Consider the following 17459-nt stretch of genomic DNA (forward strand, 5'->3'; position numbering starts at 1 on the left):
TCTGAATACTGCAGTGTGCACTAACTGAGTGGGGTGATATGAAACAAAGGCTAACACAGGCTTTATGTCTAAGTGGAGAAGTGGAGGGTGATTCCAGTTTGATCTTTCAGTGCCCAGTAGAATGAGCAGATGCGATAAGATGGTGAGGAGCTTCTAAAGCTAAATTTACAGTAGGGTTGCAGATGCACAATAATGTTGATCTTATAACCCAAAATAAAAAACAGCAATGGGTATTATATTATCTCCCATAGAACTGCCTCCATCATCCTATTCATGGCTTACCTCATATATTTCTGGAAATGCAGTAGTTCATGGCTAAGTAGGGTCATGAGGTTGTAACTGCTGTCATGACACTTGCAGATCTGAAGATAACAGTACTAAAAAGAGAAGAATAAGCAAAAGTCTATATCAGTACATATTGCCACAAAAGTCATACTCTGTCACCAGGTTGAATGCAAATGGGCAGGAATTAGTCCACTTTGAAAATATAGTGCAAAGCCTGACAAAGTTAAGAGCAGGTGTCTTATACTGCAAGGTAGAAGTTGTGATGTGTTGCAGTATGTGGTATGGAGTCATTTATAACCTGCCACAAATTACTATCAAGGATACACATGGTGCACACACACACACACACACACACACACACACACACACACACACACACACACACACACACACACACACATGCACTGTCAATACCCATCCTGATATTTATTAGGCCCGAAGTTACAGTATATGACAGTCCAACATCCACATGCCTATGATATGCCAAATGTAAGTGGGACAACTGTGTGTTGGAATAAGTAACCCAACAGAGCTCCATGCCAGGCAGTTGGAAGCAGCATACAGAACTTGCTTGGCAGACAGTTTGGTTCATGGCACTGAATGCTCTCAGCTGCATGTGTCCCAATGCTGGTACCCACACCCTTAATGACAGTGTTATACCCTGTGTCAGTCCATAATGCATTTAACAGTAAATGTATAGAATACAAAGACGTGGAGAAGAGCTTCACAGCTCACTTGCAACTACAAGTAATGTCACAGATTGCAAAGCAAAACAGTAAGTAGGCTCATGTCTAACAATGGCAACAAGTCAGATAAATTAGACATACGTAGGTATGAGACGATTCCATACAACTGACATATGTAGCTATGGGATCCATTTGATACATTTAACTTGTCACCTGAACTCTTGAATCCTATAGCAAATTAGCCTATTCTACCATACCTCAACAGATGAAGAGCAGACAAAACAAAATAACAATCTGCTCATTAAGATCCATGTAAATATGTAGGTGTACAATACCTCTCAACTGTCAAGATTTTCACAGAATGTCCAGATTTTTGCCTCATATTTTTGGTCAGTTCCTCATATTTTCAGTCTGAGCCTCATACAGTTTGTTGTATTCTGGCAAACCATTGAGTACTGAAGATAGTAAATAATGACAGACATTTGACTTTCAGACTTCATATTCTTCAGAAAATACATATCAACACAAAACATGTTATTCTAGCAACTTTCTAATTTTATAAGAGCAATATTTAAAATCTGTCCCTATATCTGGGCCTTTTTCACCCATTATATTTGGCTTTGTCCAGATTTCTTGCACTGAGAGTTAAGAGGTATGAGGTATACAGTGATGCTTACAGTTTACAACATTAAATTACTAGTGCATTGTACTTCCTGTAGTACTCTCACTCCATCTACCTAGTCTCTTCTTCCTATTGGTGGAGAAGGTCTGAGTGACACCTCTTTGGGTCATGAACAATGCCAATACTGCTCACCAGAGTGGATGATGCATGTGGCATCACTCAGCACCATGGCAAGGCTGTGACAGACATTCATCTTGTACTGACAGCCCTCATAGGACTTCTCCAGTAGGCACTCATGGCGATGGAGGTGCAGCAGGTGGAGAAGGATTTCTGATTCCCTCCCACATCAAGCAAAAGTCCTTCCACTGTGAGCAAATCCAGAAGCCATAACCACTGGCGAGCTTGGTAGCAGGAGAAAAGAGGCAGCAGATTCATGAAACATACTTTGCAGATATCATACTAGGTGCATTAATAGGCAGCATAGCAGGTCAGCTAAACTAAACAGAAGCCAGACCACTGCAGACATGCAATGAGACCAAGTCACATCCCTCATGCCATAAACCATGTCTGATAATCAAGTCTGATGTACATCAGCAGGTCAACCAAGCTACTAATCAAGGTAGTGATGTGGCATTGCACGCATATAGGCTGCTTGTTGGATTGCTGAATGTTTGCTCCCTGGGGGTGTTACAGAGCTCTTTCAACATGTGTAGATGACTTCACAGCCTACCATGCAGGTTCATGGGCAGTTATGCTCCCATAGTGCAATATAGGTGCATATAATGCAATGTGCTAGTTCTGCAATTTAGAAACATTTACTCTTCCTTGCCTCTTTAGCATAATCACCACTCTACAAGCCCTCATAATGGTATGATACAAACATCCATTGCCCATGCAGTGCTGAATACATGGTTGAGACTTCAGTGGTCTAGGAAATGGCTTCCCAGGACATACATACACTGACGTTCAGGATTCAAGTATACTCAGGCCTGGGTAGCTGGGTAAAGGTGAATGCCAAGTACCAGGGCACATAAAACTTTAACGTATCCCTAAGCCATATCTTGCAAACTACCATGGGACATGGAGTCTTTCATAGTATGGTGTGACAAGCAAGCTAGATGTCTCAACTATTGCTGTCTCATTGGGAGCGAGATCACTACAGGCACTGGCAGACATATTAGTAGCTAGACACTAACCACAGATTTGTGTCCTATGTGCGGGATTGAAAATGGCGCCAAAAGAGTGTAAGTCCTTGAAAACATCTAACTAGAGGAGAATGAGGTGTTCCTGCAAGCCCTACATCAGAATAAATAGTTGAAACCTAGCACTGTCAAATGAGACCAGGCCTTCCTGAAAATTATGTGGCTGGATCTTGTGTCAAATGTCAGCACTGTTGGTGACCATAGCACATCCGCAGTACTGGTCTACTGCAGGGTTGATACATAATATGATACTCCACAGCCATAAAAAGGTGAAGACCATTGCACAGAAGAGAGAAAATAGCCACAAGAAATAATCAGTCATCATAAACTACCCTCAGAGATACAGACAAGTTCATGATTTCCCATTCTGGGGACACTAAGAGGAAGCTGATACCTGGAGGAGGCCTGGATGTGGGGCTGCACGGGTCAGAAAGTCATGTGTCTGTATCAGAGATGTGCAATAAGTCATAACAACAGTCTAGTGACACACCACAGCATGAGCTTCTGACTGCCCTAAAGAATGATGTCTGTTCTACAGACACCTCTGTAAAGCATGCATGGTACCATGCAACATCAGGTACAGTTATCTACATTCTGGACATAGTTTGTTACCTACAGTGCAGCATTACAGCTGGATAATGATGCCTAACACTGGCAAAGTTTGAAGGCACAGTACAACTTCTATCATTGGTTACTGTGAAAGGAGGACTACCACTGCCATCCATTGATAAAGCTGTGTTGCTTGTAGAACCTGGATTGACTTCTGTAATTGGCATGGAAGGACAGGGCACATCTTGTTGACTTTCCCAGGTAGCAACCTCATCACCTGATCATGTGGCTGCAGTAGGCAATGGTATCTTCATAGAGCATGACAGAAGTTAGCTGGCATTATATTGTGAGTCATGGCCACCCTGGACCTTATTCATTGACCAAACAATGTGTCACACTGGGAAGTAATCAACAGATGTGCAGGTTAGTGATCCAAGTACAAAGAGATGCCACCAATACCATGGCAGAGATTATTAGTGTAGTGAGTGGCACATGTGACACCCTACATGGGGTCATGCAATGCCTGCATTTATTAATTGTCTCATTGGACTAACGTTTGTCTTAAATTGCAGCCTCTTTGTAGGCTTCTGCCTTGATGTGATGGAGCTAACAAAACAGCTGAGCCTGCAGCACTTCTGTCTCTATCATATGTAGTCAAACTGGAATGGATACCTCAAATTCACACAGTGGCATCTCTTCCAGTCTGTCTACATTTGGAGAACCTGGTGTGACAAGATGGAACCTATCCCACAGAAGTACACCATGTGGTGGCCATGCACTCTTGAATGGTTAGACTCTCACAGCCACACAGTTCCACTGAATCCTTTCCAGCTCATGTAAATGGCAGTGCAGTTCCTTGGAGTGGATTCTTTCAAGTCTGAAGCCATTCACTATCTGCATCAGTCTCAGCTGAGGTTCCCCAGGCTCTGCCATATCCATGCCCATATACTACTATACCAAATGCTTTCCCTTGGCATCAGTACTGTGCAAGTCCTTTCAAAGTATACGGACCTGCCCCTCACTGAAAGATTCACCTCCCTCACTGCACAATATACCCAGCTTATCACAATCCCTGGCAATGTAACACCTTCCTCCCTTACCTGTCCTTGTTTCCTCCACTCCAACAACTGTAGCTGTTGCAGATCCCTGTCACTGTGCCTGCCCTCTGTCATGTTATATGGGTTAAGTTATGTGTGATGCACAGAGTGGCCAGTCCATGCACAGTATTGCATATCCTGGTTGCCGTATTTCATGTATCATTTTTACTTGATGTTGTCTGTATTCTGGCCCATAGTTCAGGGCTAGATGCTGCCTCTTCCCCACTGCTGCAGAATATTTTTTTTAGCCTCACATGGGGATCCTTGGTCTCCTCAACTCCACTGCCTGCTGAATTCAGTCAGGCTATTCAATGTTGATCTCCTGTTATAGCTGTCTACATACATGCATGCTGTACAGCATTGCACGGACAGCAAACATCTTGCTGCATGTCTCTAGATTTCACTACAGCATAAATAATCTAGTCAATGGAACAGGCATTCAAAAATCCAAAAGTTTTCTTGAAAATTTGCAAGTCTGCAACTGTGCAGAGTTGTACATCATCTCAGCTTACTCAATGGATTCCACTTTCTTGTCATAAGACATCATTCCAGGATTGTATCCAGCATCCCCAATAAGATATTCCTGTAGGAAATCACTCTGCAAAAAACACTGGTATAGGCTTCAAGTGTGTCAAAAGTAGAAATCATAGGAACTGCATGGATGGCACTCAGACATGTAATATATTGAAGCCTGTGCATTGCACACCGTCTGGCTGTTGAAGGACTGGAAACCATTACAACTGGCTTAATACCAACCATGTGTATGAGACCTTGGCCATAACAGTGATATGGGTACAGTCACTGACCCCTAGATCTGCAGGGAAATAGGCTATTTCATGAAATGCCTGCTTAGTTGTTTCTCTCTTTTGAGATCATGAGAATCACATGTGCTCTTCCACATGCTGCAGTGTTACATGAAGGAACTCATATAAAGTTTTGAGGTCAATGCCTGTAATCCTCCACTTGTTTCACCTGATAAAAGCCAAAAATTCCTCATAATGAGGATGGCTAATGGTATACATACCTTTGTGTATATACGAACTGTATCCCAAACATCCAAAAGGATTTAAAGTGAGGTTGGCGCATATGCAAAAGATATTTTGGCTGTGCACATTAACAGTCAGCTATGTCTCCCTCACCGAGGTGATGGCATGTTAGGCATGCTTGGCACCCTCTGCGACATGATAACATCAAAACACATTGTCTCAAACACTGACTGGAAGAAAGACCCCAAACAATTCATGTCATGAAAAAAGTAGTTTCTACTAATTTCATCTTAGTATGGTTGCTGTTCACCAATAAATGACAATATACAATTTTGCTGCCTAGAGTACCTTGTACTGCACCATTTTGACATTTCTGAATTGCTCCATGTTGTTTACCATTATTTGGATTTGCAATTGGTCTCATCTACATTTCATTAAATGGTCATTTCCCTGTGATGTTGACCTTGTAATTTCTGGAGGTTGTGAAATCATGTAAAATGGTCCTCTGAAATGGTCCTATCTCACCTGCAACCACTTACTCTATGATTTTGCATGGTCCATTGTGATAACTGTTTCTAAATCTGAAAAAAACATGCCTTGTTTTTTTTTCATTTTACTGGAAAAAAGAATGTGCAAACTGATTAGAAATATTTATTTTCAAGCAACAATATCTTTGAAAACAAGAATTCTGTGTTGCTTGCTAGATCTTTGTTTTGAATCTCAGTAACAAAGAAGAAAACATTCTACTAAAGATTTGTTGTGCGGGATTATTAGCATTAAAACTGTGTGTGGCATATTCTGAAAACAGATTATATGTGTGCTTGTGTGTGTGCGTGTGTGTGTGTGTGTGTGTGTGTGTGTGTGTGTGTGTGTGTGTGTGTGTATGTGTTTGTTTGTGTGTGTATGTGTGTGTGTGTGTGTGTGTGTGTGCGTGCGTGCGTGTGTGCGAGTGTGTGTATGTATGTATAATTATAAAACTGCAAAAAAAAGGGCACTTGGAAAATTTGTTAAGCTCTTGCATTTTTAAGACTTTACATGATTTATTTACACTTCAGACTACTAGATGGCACTACAATACATGGTAATAATAGGTTTTAGGCCATATCACCTATTTAATTAGATTTATACATGTTTTACAGGCTTTTTAAAAGATTAATTTATTGATTTTTTTATAGATTTTATTATATCAAATAGAGATGTTTTATAATTCACTTTTTAGTATTTTTTGTATGACTATTTGCATTCTTTATGTCCACAGTGGGAGAATGAATCGTAAGATTAATTGTTTTATTGGATTAATTGTTTTGGTGATGGGAATAGGGTACTTAAGAAAATAATTTGTAATGGGATCATATCTGATGAAGTCCTGGTGTTTAGAGGATAAAATGCCGGGATTTTATTAAGCATTAATAAAGGACTGATGTCCTTATTCATCTGTTGCAGTATTCCTGACAAAAGGAAGTTGCCTGCCAAGGCGACGACCCAACTTCGGCCAGTATATCAGTGTCTTTTACTACCAAGGGTGCACGGTGCATCTGATGTAGGCCACCAACAGATGTCAGCCATAAAATAAATGCATGTGCCCACCATCCTCAGAATGTCTTTGCCTCCAGTCGGATCGCCAGTCATGGATATCTCTCTGCTGTCAAAATTGCTGCATGTTTAAGATAAATGCCCTGTTGGAGAAACCTTATTTTGTTTTTTCTGCCACCTTATCCTTTACTGAGGTTAATGTTAACCAGGACTGGAAAGTGTGACTGTGGAAGACAGATTCCACATAATAATAGTCATTACCAGTGCCTTTTTCTTGGCTTGGCCCTCAGCATGACCACAAAAACTGCTCCATCTGACAATTCTTTGTACCTAAGACCCTCTGAATTCAGCCATCTCCCCTTGCAATCCACTTAGAAAACCAATGCCTTAAGTTTTTAGCAAAGAGCATGATGGATACCTCCTCAGACCCAACGACCAAGCCTGCAAAGGGCAAGGCCAAAAAACATAGGCCCAAAGCCAAAGCTGCACCACTCGATTTTGACGTCTCTCCTGAAGCACATGAGAACTTTGAGATATGTACCATGCTGGATCTGAACCTACAGGCCAAGCCCATTTCACAGGCCACCTTGACACTGGAGATATGCACGTCTGGAGAGGGTACTCAGACATCGACCACCAATATCTAGGGGGAACCCAGGCTTATTGTGTCAGAAGGTCCTAGGGGAGTTACCCAGATTATCATTAGGGAAGACTTCAACTCAGATTTGATCAAATGTAGGCCTAGTCCAGCCCTCCTTCTTTGCACTGTAAGGATACAAGCAAATAAGAAACAAAAAACTATGCATGTCCCACCCCCTGACCCACAGAAGGAATGGCAAAACTTCACTCAAGCCCTACTTAAGGCCTTCATGGTGCTAAGACCTATGTCAGTTCACTTTGCTTCCCCTCCGGCCTGGCCTGTTTCCCCACAGAAACCTAGACCTCAGGCCACCTCTGAGGAGCATTCTTCTTCTGAAGAAGATGATGATCATTTGGATTACTCTTCAGAAATCCCCTCATCCCCTCTCCATTAGATTATGCCTCCCCTGAAGAGGATTCTAATGGAACATAATCTCTTATGGAGGAGATTTGTTTTTGTGAGACTACCTCTAGGATGCATGACCACTTCAAATGGGACAGTACAGAAATATCTGAAGTCCAAAAATGTTACTATGACCTCATCCAAATACAGTCCCCTAGTCCTTCAGCCATTCCTCCTGTTAAACCTGCCTTTTTAGATGCTTTTATATCCACTTCCTCTCATCCTGATTCTCAGCATCCAGCCCCGAAAAAGGCATGCGGGTACTACAAGGTACCAAGGACTACCATTTTCTATTCAAGGCCCAGATGAAGATCCTTTTGTGATATCTGTAGCCTCTGATAAGGCCTCCAGGTCACTTCCTTCTAATTTTCTCCTCCCTTCAGATAAGGATAGCAGGCAGTTGGAAAGGCTACTAAAGAAAATCTATACCTCAGCATCCCTGGCCTTCAGATCACTAAACTACCAGACACACCTGGCAAAGTACAACTTTGAACTCCTTTCTCAGATTTCTAAACTTTTTTCAGGTATGCCAGACAAGGCTCTGGCATCCTTCCTCCTTGCTACTTCCTCTCAGGTAACCAGGCACTCTATTAAGTGCAGCTACAATGTTGTAGAAGCCACCTCTAGAGCTGCAGCTTCCTCTTATGCCCTCAGAAGATTTGCCTGACTTAGGCTTCAGTTCCTACCTGAGGACATTAAAACAAAACTAATGGATCTCCCCTGGGACAGTATTGTCCTTTCTGGTAAACCCTCTGCAGAACTTTTCAAATCCCTGCAAGAGAAAAGCAAGGAACTTAAAGAATGTAAGCACATTCTGGTATCCCTTGTGCCTAATTTTCACAGGAACTACCTTGCAAAACATGTCTTTATATGCGGATAATCTAGAACTCCACAAACAAGACCCCAGAAAAGCCCTAAGAAGACTCAAAAGTTTTCTCTTACTTTTGCCTCTTCTTCCCAGATGGCTAAATAGCCCTTTCCTGATCAGGTGGGCTCCTCCTCATGAATCCTCCAGCAGCCTGTTCTCCTTTTGCCTTTTCCAGAATCTTACCCTATCCCTTCCATCCTGAGAACTCATTAGTCAAGACTCTTGGGTGTTAAGCATCATTAAGAGGGGGCACTTCATGGTCGAGCAACTGTTTACCTTCAGGGGTATACCCCTACCACCAAAAGATCAGGTACCCCTTTCCCCTCCAGTCCTGCAAAGCCTGCTAGAACAGGGCACTATCGAACCTGTTCCCTCAGGACAAGAGGGAAGTGGACTTTACTTCTGCTTATTCCTAGTTCCAAGGAAGGAAGTTCCTTAGAGACCCATACTAGACATATCCTACCTCAATGACTTCCACATAGTTCCCTCATTCAAAATGCTTACTCTGCAAACCTTATTCCCTCTTATCCTCCCTCAGGCATTCCTAGCCTCCACAAACATCAAGGATACTTACCTACATATTCCCATTCAACCCAGACACAGGAAATTCCTACCATTCTCTGTTGGATCCTCGCACTATATGTTCTCGGCTTTGCCTTTTGGACTCTCCACTGCCATGATAGTCTTCACAAAATGTCTAGCTCCTGTGGGATCCTAATCTTCCCCTACCTAGATGACCTATTGATTAAAGCAAGTTCTCCAACAGAACTGAACAAAAATCTCCAAAATGGCAATTGCCTTTCTGTAAGGCCTAGGATTTACCATAAATTTCAAGAAATCATCCCTGGTCCCATCACAGGACCATACCTTTCTGGGATGCAGATTTCAAAAACACACATCAACTGTTCCCCACAGGGAACAAGGAATTACCCCCCCCCCCAAAAAAAAAAAAAAAAAAAAAACGTGGAGCATTGCTAAAGCTGCCACTTCTTTTTTATTTACTTCATCCTGGTACCTCGGCCACACAGGCCTTCAAATGAATAACTCAATACCTTTCCAGCAGCTCTTGTATATTCCTATTACATATCTATTAACACATTAATTACACTAATTAACTAATTAAACATTCAAACAACATTAATTCAAGATTAAAGATATATCCATCCAAAACCCAAGGTTACCATCATATATACACTGCTTCCCAAAAGGAATTTAGGCTTCAAATATCAGCTTTTTTCAAATTTCCTTTTACCATTTTACACATTAGCTTAACATTTTTAAATATGTTGACAATAAATAACATCATCATTCCCTTCATATTATACTTTCACAAAAAAGCATTAATACTATTTTATTATATATGCATTGATATTATTAATTATTAAATATATATTACATGCATATTAAATTATATTCCATCCTCATATTACAGTGTCATGAATACCTTATTAGTACTGCATCCTCAAAAACATTGAACTATTAAACATATCGAATTTGTACATCTTCCATACCTACAAAGTTCCCAAAATATTGCCCAGCTCAGTCACTGACTTGTCAATGTGGTTCTTAACAACACCAACTTATGAAAAAAACAACCATCTACATCCCCAAATCAATTTCCAAATTTAGGCCCCTAGGAAATAAAGTACCCAAATAAACTATTATTTTTGTTTCAAATTTTATGAGTTTCCGCTTGTATTCACCCCCCCCCATATTATGGCTCCCATAGGGTTGTGCTAATACACTAAAATAAACTATCCGTGTTACCCCCATGGGCACTGCAAAAATGCTGAGCCACCGGGCTCTCCATCCTTCTATTCCTCACATCTCCCAGATGTTCCAAAATTCTCAATTTCACCTTCCTTTTAGTTTGTCCCACATACCATTTACACGGTGTGCATCTACATCCAATAATGTAGACCACACCACTGGAATCACATCTGAACTCATTCTTTATCCAAAACGTCTTCCCATTTATCATCCACCCATCAACATTCTTCATTTTATTGCATATTTTTCATGCTCCACAAGGGAATGCATCCTTTCTACTTCCTATATCATCCTTAGCCTTTGGTTTCAGTAACTCTTTTAAGTTATTAAAATGGCCATAGGAAATTTTGACTCTATCTGGAAACAATTTTCCCACTATTTCATCCCTACAGACCACAGGCCACAGATTGTTAACTAACCCTGTCAATGTTTCTGAGGGGGGAGAAAATTTAGTCACAAAATGTAATCCCTGGTCCCATCCCAAGACCATACCTTTCTGGGGTGCAGATTTCAATCTCAAGAGCATGGTGGTGTCACTCCCACTTACAAAGGCACAGGAGATTTTGCTGCTCTTTGCAGAGATTCTCCCCTTAGATCAGATGTCTGCCAGGCACTTCCTCAGAATCTTGGGACTGATAATATCCACCATCCCCTTAGATCAGATGTCTGCCAGGCACTTCCTCAGAATCTTGGGACTGATAATATCCACCATCCCTATGCTTCTTCTAGCAAGGTTATACATGAGGAAACTCCAATGGTTCCTCAAGGCAGTATAGTCTTAACATGCCCACCCTCTAGAATCCCAAAGCCCTCTTCTACCCTGTCTCAAGAAGGAGCTCCAGCAGTAGATAACACAACTGTCTCTATATCCAGGCTTCTCCATTCATCCAATGCAACCAACTCAAGTCCTATTCACAGATGCATTGGACATGGGTTGGAGAGCAGCCCTGAATCACCACACAGTTCAAGTAGAGTGGTCACCCACCCAGAGGAGGGATCACAGATACATCAAAGAAATGAAGGCATTATTCCTTGCCCTTCAGACCTTCCAACCCTTCAGATCAGGGAGGTTATGTGTACAAACAACAACATGACAGCCGTGTGGTACATAAACAAGCAAGGGAGGACCAGATCCTACCTCCTTTACAGACCATGCAGGCCTGTGATCTAGCACGCTTACTAGATGTATCCCTCCAGGTGGTCTACTTCCCTTCCAGTCAGAATGCTGTGGCAGATACCCTAAGCAGATCCAGAGCACAAGCTCACAAAGGGATGCTTCACATGGATGTGTTCCTGGACATTGTCCACCAATGGGGTATTCCAGAGATAGACTTGTTTGCCTCCCCCTTGAACAAACAACTCCCAAAGTTTTGTGCCAGAGAACTCCATTCTCAGAGAACTCCATTCTCAGGGGCCTTCCTCAAGGGGTTAGGTACCAGCTCTATCATATAAGCAGCTAATTGGACATCTGTTCACACCTTCACTAACCATTATAAGTTGGATTCCATTTCCAGATCCATGGCAGGGTTTGCCAGGGCCATTCTCCATGGCTTCATAGAAAAATCCTCTGCCACTTCCTCTGCCCTTTCTTCATCAGCTTTTGTACTGTCCCTTATGTCAGAAATACTTCAACAGATGAATAGAAAGACATAGATTAGTCGTGTAAGAACTTACCAAAAAGATAGACGTCCTATGTTGCAGTATTCCAACCCTCCCTCCTTTCCCCACTTTCTGGCTTTCTTGAATGTATTAATCCTCTTTCCCTTAAACTGTTTCTCTGCCTGGGGCCTCATTTCTGAGGGTGCTGTGCTTACATCTCTTTTGTGGCCAATGTCTGTTATTTGCCTGTGTCAGACACACCGTGCACCCTAGGTAGTAAAAGACTTTGATATACTGTCCAGCATCGGGTCATCACCTTGGCAGGCAACTCCCTTATGTCAGGAATCCTGTAACAGAGAATAGAAGGACATCTATCGTTATGGTACGTTCTTACACAACTAATCTTTTTATAACTTTATAACTTCAGAAGTGATGTCTTCTTTCATCTGATGCCTCCAAGTGTCCTATTTTACAGTTTTAGTGGTTGCTGTCAGTTGCAGTCCTTGGGCACTGCTCCTTTTGTTTCTTCTTGAATTTTGGTTGATCTACTTATGGAGGAAGTTGCGGGCCAGAATAGTTTCTCAGTCAAGGAAACTCAAAAGGAACAAGGCATGGGTGGGTTTCATAATGCAATTGGACAGCTTACACAGCTGGTAGGCTTACTCACATTGACTTGTGGAAGGCTTTCTGGGACTTGTAGTCTGTACTAACAAGGAAGAAAAAAAACTGATTAATGACTGTAAAAGAAAGAGAATATGTAGTAAAAAGGATTCTGCTTTGTTAGGTAACACACTGGTGACAGGGAAGGAAGATATCTGTCATGAAAACCCTCATGTACAGAAGAAGGCATCACCTTTCCAATAGAAAAGGTAAAAAAAAGAAGCAAGGGGCAGGTGAAAAGGAAGAAATCAAAACTGAACGTGGAAGGACTGAAGAACATTATGGTAAGAAAAAAGAAGAGAAAGACAGATGTTGACTACATGGCTCAAGCTGTGGATTTACAATGCCAGCTGGATGAGAATTTAATATGCAATAAAAACAATGGAATTAATAAGACTGATAGTGATGAAGAACTATCCTTTGTAACAATTGATAGCGCAGAAATAACTATTAGAAGCTGAAGATTCTTCAGAGATGGTCAGCAAAGATATTCCTGTAATTGGAGATTTAGTTATTAGAGGAACTGATGCTTATATTTGCAGAGATGATAATGAACATCGAGTAGTATTATGCTTGCCAGGAGCAAAAACAGAAGATGTGAAACAAGCCTTGGAATGCCTTAATGTAAGGAAGTATGGATTTGTTTTTATTCATGTTGGTACAAATGATGTCAACAACAACGATTCTCTGACTGTTAGTTGGGAACTGACAGCCCTTCTAGATAGTAACACCTACATGAAAAAATTTACCATTTTATAAAATGGAAATGTGTAGAACATCCAAGCCTTCTTTTGGGCACACGTGTTCAAACAGGATGGTGTTCATTTGTCTAGATCAGGGAAGAGAATTTATGCAGCAGATATTTTGCAATATTTGACAAAAACTAGCCAGGATTTTCGCCAGGTCAGAAATGTAACAGTTCACAGATAGCAACATTTAATGCATCTTTGATGTTTGTTAATGCTAGGAGCTTTAATAATAACGTTTTTTTTTATTAGAAAATTTGCTACGTTCCCACAAGCTTGATGTTGTTATTGTTTGTGAAACATGGTTAAAAAACAATGACTGGAAAATTATTCTGACAGGGTATAAATGTTTTTACTGTAACAGACATTTTAGCAAAAACTCAGGTGGAGGTGTTATAATAGGGATTAAAGACAGTTATGTGAACTGTGATTATGACATGTTCAGTGATAGCATCAATACTATAGACTGTGTAACTGTGACAACAAAGACAACCCTGGAACATATAACAGTTGTTGGAGTGTACAGACCACCAAAGTCAAGTGCAGATGACCTAGACAAATTCATACATTTCTTACATGAAACACAGGAGGGAAGAATAATTTCTTACATGAAACACAGGAGGGAAGAATAATATTAGCTGGGAACTTAAATTTACCAGAAACAGACTAGAATAATATTGATTCAACAATGTTAGTAAAGAAATTATTCACAGAGTATGTAAAAATAATAAAAAACAGTCAGCAGAGAAAAAAATCGATGGTCTTCCACTTTTAATACGCCAACAAACACAGAAATACCAAACAACTAAAATTCCTTCTAATATTATAGTGTTTTAGTTTTTAAATTTTAGGTGTAGGAAAGGTGAAAATATGTGAATTGAGCTTATTATTGAAGTTAGTTAAATCACTGGGTTAAGTGGTGATGTAACCAATTAACCAATTAAATGTTTGTATATAATGAACTGTGGATGTTAAACCAAAAGACTCTGAAGAAGCCAATGGTTTGTAGCCTGGTGAAAGCACTTAGTCATTTGGTATTTTTTTGTTTGTTGACGTATTAAAAGTGGAAGACCATTGTTTTTTCTCTGGTGACTGTTTTTTTATTATTTTTATGTTTAAAAGTTTGCTTTTTCCATTTGGAGTACCTTATATTCACAGAGTATATTTAGGAACAACAAATGCTTCAGATTGTAGAAAAACCTACCAGGGAACGGAATATACTAGATATTGTTGTGTTCTCAAAGAAATTACTGTAACTTCAAGTCGAGTTTTACCACCATTGATGTGCAGTGATCATGGGGTTATTAAGGTTAATTTGTTGCTAGATAATTCTACCAAACTGAAATCTAAACCAATGCACAAAAGATTGTGCAAAAAGTCAAAAAAATGTTTAACATCAGGATCTAGGCATGTAACATCAGGGGGGTATATTTCCATAAGAACAAGATACCTGATTAAGGTGCGAGACAAAAAAGATAAGAAATGGAAGAGAGATCGAACTACAACTTTGAAAACTGAAATAAACAAGCTGGACAAACAGATTAAGTATGGTGTTAGACAAGATCAAGAAAATTTTAAAGAAAATTTATATAACGATTTTGAGCATAATAAGAAACCTTTTTATAGATACCTAAGATGTGGAAGGAGTAAATATATACAAACTGATAAACTGTGTGCAGATTCTAAAATTTATTCTTATACACAACAGATTACAGATATATTTACAAAATCTTATGCAAAACAGTTTGGCTTCACAAAATGGGTGGTAAGTTGTCCTAGTGACATCCAGGTAACCCCAGATACTCGAATCAAATTAGATTATATTGAAAAAGAACTGTGTAAACTGGATCCAAACAAAGCGCAATGAGGAGATGGAATAAGTAACAATGACCTGAGAACACTTCATCAAGAACTTACACTACCATTATATCTATTATTCACTAGGTCATATACATATGGGGAGATTCCTCAAGACTGGAGACATGCACTTATTAAACCTGTCTTTAAGGGAAAGGGGAGTAGGACAAACACAGAATCATACAGACCCTTAAGTCTACTTTCATGTTGTTGAAAAATAATGGAGAATGTAATACTGGATAAGTTATTGGCAGAACTTGATAGGTTTGGACTTGAAATCATATATCAACATGCATGTGTTGAAAATAGATCTATTACCACCTGTAACATGATGTTCTATATCAATATAATAACAGCTATGAATGAAAAATTGTGCTGTGATGTGATTTATATATATTTAACTTCAGCATTTGACAGGGTCATACACAAAACACTGATCAATAAATTAGTACAACTAGGTATTGATGTACTGTTGATAAGATGGATAGCTGCATGGCTTACAAATAGGACATGGCGAGTATCACACACCAACTGGAAAAGTGAAATCCTTGGCTCTGTTCTAGGCCCTTATTTGTTTACATTGTGTCTTTCAGACCTTACTTTTTCATTTGAGGTGTTCTATAGTCTATATGCTGATGACCTGAAATTTAATAAACTGATTACAAGTGTTACAGATAAGGCATGTCTGCAAAATAATTTGACTAAATTGACCACTTGGGTACAGGAAAATAATATGTTGATAAATACATCAAAAACTAAGCATATGAGATTTGGGAGACATAAACTTAAACTAAAAGGTGAATACTTAATGCAGCGCACAGTGATTGAAACTGTAGACTCCTTTAAGAACCTGGGTATATGGGTAGACTCAGCTATGAGTTATTGTAATCATATTAACCAATTGGCTAATGATAGTTATAGAACTATAGGTTGTATAAAAAGATTTATAGAGTCTAGGAAATCAAACATAATGAAGTCATTCTTTGTTAGTTATGTGAAACCCAAACTTGAGTATGGAATAACAATATGGAAACCCTATAGGAAAACAAGCATGAATAAACTGGAAAGAGTACAGCGGAAGTATACCAAGGGCATCCAGTGATGTGAAAATCTAAGTTATTATGAAAGACTAAAATATCTGAACTTGTACAGTGTCTCTTACAAATATTTAAGAGATCTTATTCAGGTATATAGGGCATTTAAAGACAACTACCTCTGGGAATGTTTGGGGTTATCAAAAAGTACTAGATAATCATCAGATAACCTATGAAGAAAATTCTATAGGAACAAGAAGTGTACTAATTGGTTCTCTGACAGAGTAGCTGATGCTTGGAAAAGACTACCAAATTACATTAAAGCAAGTACTAGTTTAGGTACTTTTAGGAACAGCCTGGACATTTATTATGGGAACAAGTGTTTTGGTATATTGGCAAGCTAGGAGGGCATTAATTCCCATGTTTGAAACATTTGTATGTATGTATGTATGTGATTCCTGGCAATCAGGAAGTGAGGCAAAAGGAACGTTATTTATTGGAGGACCAAGAACTGGAATTGACAGGAGCATAAACATGAAGGCATGCAAGAACTGGGTAATGGAAGAAGTACTGGCTTTCCAAACATTGGATTGACGAAGACTGACGTAGCAGACATGAATACAGCAGCAGACTCTACAGCACCTTAGGAACAACGGACATTTCATAAAGGTGACTGTCTTACCATTACCAGTGCCCCTAACAATAATAATATAAACTTTAGAGGCAAAACACATTGTTTAGGGGCCTGGCTTATGAACAAGTATTATTTCTCTGAAGGTGGTGGTAGTACCAACAATGAGTACTGTAGGGATACATATAATGACAGTATTAATAAATCACATGACTGTATCCTGAAATACAAATCCTTGAGAGTTGATTATGATTATCTTAAAGAATGTATTAGGAGAAATATTGTCCCCAAG

The sequence above is a fragment of the Protopterus annectens genome, chromosome 7.part0 (assembly GCF_019279795.1).
Source record: "Protopterus annectens isolate FY-2018-M chromosome 7.part0, PAN1.0, whole genome shotgun sequence".
NCBI lineage: Eukaryota > Metazoa > Chordata > Ceratodontiformes > Protopteridae > Protopterus > Protopterus annectens.